Here is a 5,190-nt window from a genome sequence, read left to right as displayed (position 1 = left end):
AACGAGGTAAATACTATTATATACACAATCCTGCAATAGGGGTGATTTATGAGTAGATACATGGATTGATATGCAGGCTTAGTGGATGTAGGTTAGAGAGTGGGAGTATACCCATGCATATACACAAGTTTGACAGATGTTATTTGTACAGGGGTACCTTTGCTACCAAAATATTCATGAATGTGGTGGAGTATACGGGTGGAAAAGTAATAAAAAAATTCTTTGATATAATTAAACACTTTGACTGAATAATTCACTGGGCCTAGAGGCTCAGAACAAGGGGCTCAGAGGACACCAAAATCAACTGGCATAACATAATCCAAAAAGGCAATGTTTGACTCCTACTTTGGTGAGCAAATGAGGCCTGAAAAATCTCATGAGTGGCCATATAAGGTACAACTATTGGTCTTTCCCTGTGCAGAGGAAAGAGTAAAGAAAATTGAAGATATGTGGGGACAATTAATGTAATGGATTAACAGACTAAGTGCACATCAGTCTCCACCTGAGAACAGAAAAACTAGATGGTGCCCTGTAACTGCTATAAAGAATCACAACATTCTAAATAGAGTGTGAGAAAAATGTGGAACAAAACTCAAATCATAAAAATGACCAGGTTTACTGGTCTGACAAAGACTGGTGAGATTATGGCCCATAGTCACTCTTCAAGTCTGGAAATGAACTCACCCCATGGCTCAGTTTCCTGCTAAATTGTCAAGAGAAGACCAATAACACTCGAGAAGTATTCACAACTTAGAATAATCAATCATTTGTTATCAAAAGGGTAGCATTTGTCCGAGGCAATTCAGAGGTATTAGGGGGAAAAGAAAGAATATAAATAGAAAACACAAGGAGGAAGTGAGTGAGTAATGCTACATTGTGGGGATTGCAATAAATGATATGAAACAAGATGCTTATGAAATGCTAAATGGAAAACTGATCTGGTGTATAAAATTTAACATATAGGGGACTTCTGGGAAGATGGCGATTGAGTAACACATACCAGAGGGATGCTGCAGAAATTAGCCCAGGAGAGTTACTAAGAGTTAAATTCAACACTGCTGGATCGCAGGAGGAGCATCATAAAGGTAAGTAGGCACAGATCCACAAGGTTTTGAGGGGATGAAGGCTTTTGACTTACCACAGTGGAGGCCAGCTGGGGTTTGACCTTAGACACTCCACTGTCTTGGCCAGAGCCAGCATCATTTGGAGCTGGCACAGGGGCTTTATCTCAACACAGCCACAGCTTGCTGCCACCTCAGGGCAGTGATTAAATCCTTACAATCCCACGGGCAGGGATTGGGGCTCAGTTATATTGCTACTTTTGTTTCCCTCTCTTCTCTCTATACCCCCTCACCCCCACAGTCTCAGCAGGCTTAGGGTATTTTTTTCTTTTTCCCCTCTTTGTCTCTTCCCTGTTCTCTCACACGCCACTGCTTACCTCCAGGCAACTCCTCTTAACCTAGTACATTTACAGTTGTAAATGCCCTCCACCCAGTTAGGTGAGCTCAACCCTGTGCAGCATAGTCTGAGGCTGGGAAAATCCCGCCTGCCCTCCAACACAGGATATTCCACCCAAATTCTTCCCCAGAAAATTCCTGCGTGTGTGGCTGGGAGAGCTTCTATTTGTCCTCTGTTGACCCATGTGACTGAGGAAACTTGCTCCCACCTACCTTAGTGCCTCACACAGCCTAAGGCAACTCAGTCAACACTTACCAATGTTCCAGCCTACTGCAGGAACCTCTTCCCAACCTCCACAGTGATCTACCTGACCAGGGCAATTCCTCCCACCATTCGAAGTGTTTTACACCAAAGCAGGCAACCCAACAGCCTTCAGGGGCACTCCTCTTGAGAGAGAAGGCACAGGAGGATAAAGTGGTAGGCTAATTCCATAATGAAAGTAGTTGCAGGAAGTGTGAAGAAGCATTCCTACGAGTCTCCCAGAGAGAGCCAGTGCTCTTCAACTCCCTGGAAAATGGCACCTGGTTCCTCTAAAAGAATTCAGAGTGAACAGCAATTGGCCCCAATGACTTCAATGAAAAAAGAGGAGAAACAAAAGGGAATGGCAGAAGATGCTCTGAACATAACAACATGCACAGAAGGAACAGACATTGATCTGCCACAGAAAGAAATTTTCAGAATGCTGCTTGGAGTCTTACAGGATATGAGGGAAACAATACAGGAAAAGGATGAAATCATAGAGGAGTTAAAGTCCATACACCAAAAGGAAATACAAGAGCTTAGGGAGGAGATAACAAAAACCAGTTGCAGACTCACACACCATGAGAATTGACTGTAGGAAGCAGAGAACTGCACCAATGATTTGTAGGCCAGCCAAGCAAACTATAACAAACCTGAACAAAAATCTAAAATCATCAGAGGAGCTGAAGAAAACCTAAGAGCTATGTCTGATGCTATGAAGAGAAACATCAGAATAATTGGATTACTGGAGGAAGACACAAAAAAGAAGTCATCTGCAACAATAGTGAAAGAATTCTTGGAGGAAAACTTCCCCAGCTTTATGACTGAAAACCAGGCAACCATTTAGGAGGCTGAAAGAACAGCAGCTAAACTCAATCCCAAGAAGATGTCACAAAGGCACATAATTGTTAAATTACCCAACGTTGAGCAAAAGGAGAAAATCAAGAGAGCAGTTAGGGAAAAACAAGCAATCACATATAAGGGTTCGCAAATAAGAATATGTTCAGCCCTATGAGCGGAAACAATGAAGAAGAGGAGAGAGTGGAGTAACATATTCCAAAAATTGATGGAAAATAACGCAAACCCAAGAATACTCTACCCAGCCAAATTATTGATCAAGGGAGATGAAGAACTAAGAGTCTTCCCAGACAAGGAAAAACTCAAAGATTAGGTTAGAAGAAAGCCAGCCCTACAAAAAATCCTTGCCGACCCAGTATGGGTAGAAGACTAGCACTCACCAAGCATAAATAAGAGACCTCTACTTAGAACAACCTCAGCGAGAGGGCAACAAAGAGAAAACGGCCCCTAAATAGCATTGACTTAAGGGTGGAAAAAAGACAATACTGATAAACACACACACACCATACTAATAAGAAAGGAAGGTAGGAAAACATCCAACACAAAAGGTAAAAGATAACATCATAGAGTCTGCAGATGGAGATGATAACCCTGAATATCAATGGACTGAACTCAGGCATTAAAAGACTGAGGCTAGCAGACTGTCTTAGAAAACACAACCCATCAATCTTCTGCCTACAGGAGACACATATCAAAAATAGACTGAAGATCAAAGGCTGGAGAAAGGCATACCAAGCAAAGAGCAATTAAAAAAAAAGAGCAGAGGTTGAAAGCCTAATGTCAGATAAGATTGGCCTAAAAGTGAAAACCATAAAAAGAGATAAGGATGGACACTATATAATGCTCAAGGAAATGGTAGACAAAGAACCACTAAGTATTGTAAATAAATATTCCCTGAATGAGAGACCCACTGAATAGGTCAACCAAACACTGCAAAAGATGAAAAAAGAAATCACAGCCTCAACTATTATAGTGGGTGACTTCAATACATCACTCTCTGAGAAAGATAGCTCACAGGAAATAAACTCAACAAGGAGGCTATAGATCTAAACACTAAAATTATACAATTTGATTTGATAGATATTTACAGAGTTTTTCATCCAAATAAAAAAAATCACATTCTTTTCAAGCTTGCATGGCACAGATATGAAGATAGGCCACATGCTGCGGCATAAGGCAAATCTACATAAATTTAAGCATATTGATATCATACAGACCTCCCTCTTTGACCACTGTGCGATGAGGCCGGAAACCAAAAAAGGAAGACAATGAAAACAAGAGCAAACAATTGGAGGATGGATAGCACTCTATTGCAAAAGGAGAGCATACTGGCACAGATCAAAGATGAAATTAGGAAATTTCTAGAAACCAAAGAAAATGAGAACACGACATACAAAAACTTATGGGACACAGCAAAGGCACTTATCAGAGGAAGTTTCATAGCAGTGCATGCACACCTGAAAAAGGAAGAGAGACTCATGATTGATATGCTGTCACAAAATTTACAACAACTAAAGCAGAGTCAGCAGGACAATCCTACTAATAGCAAAAGAAAAGAAATAATAAAAATCAGGGCTGTGATTCAGAAGAGGGAAAATAAGAACACTATGGGAAAAAATTAATGCTTCTAAAAGTTGTTTCTTTGAATGAATAAACAGAATCTACAGACCGCTAGCAAATCTAACCAAAGAAAGGAGGGAACAAATTTCAATAGCAAGAATGAGGGATGAATGAGAGGACATTACAACAGGCCCTAATGAAATCAAAAGGATAATTATACAGTACTACAAAGGATTGTAATGAATTCAACAACTTAGAAGACATGAACAAATTCTTGGAAAAACAATCCCTCACTACATTATCCCCAATGGACATCAAGAATCTCAACAGACCCATAGAAATAGAAGAAATAGACTAGATTATCAAGGGATTACCAACAAAAAAATCTCCTGGACCAGATGGCTTCACAGAATTCTACCAAGCATTCATGGAAGAATTAACACCAATTCTACACAAACTCTTCCAGAACATAGAAAAAGATGGCAAATTCTCAAACTCTTTCTATGAAACTAGTATAACTCTGATACCAAAACCAGGCAAGGATCCCACAAGAATCAAGAAAATATCCCTAATGAACATCGATGCAAAAATCCTTAATAAAATACTGGCCAATAGAATACAAAAGAATATAAAACAAATAATTCATTATGACCAAGTGGGATTCATACCAGGGATACAGAGATGGTTCAACATATGAAAGACCACTAGTATAAGGTGACCAGACGTCCCACTTTTGGTGGGACAGTCCTGATTTTTAACATTTTTTCCGGTGTCCGGCAGCATTTTAAAAAGTCCCAATTTTTGTAAAAAATGTACGACAAGCTAGGGTATGCGGTTTTCGGCTGCCATGTGGTTATTTCACCAGGATATGAGTTTTATCAATGGTGTCTCGCTTACCAATGTTAAAATCTGGTCACCTTACACTAGTATCATTCACCAAATTGACATGGGAAACTATAAGAACCACATGATAATATTGATGGATGTGGGAAAAGCATTCGACAACATCCAACATCAATTCCTGTTTAAGACATTAGAGAAGATAGGATTGGAAGGAAAATTCCTCAAGACAAT

This window comes from Echinops telfairi, unplaced genomic scaffold, assembly GCF_000313985.2.
Source record: "Echinops telfairi isolate 266 unplaced genomic scaffold, ASM31398v2 ScPeMD7_7462;HRSCAF=8500, whole genome shotgun sequence".
Taxonomy (NCBI): Eukaryota; Metazoa; Chordata; class Mammalia; order Afrosoricida; family Tenrecidae; genus Echinops; species Echinops telfairi.
This window is presented reverse-complemented; position numbering follows the sequence as displayed.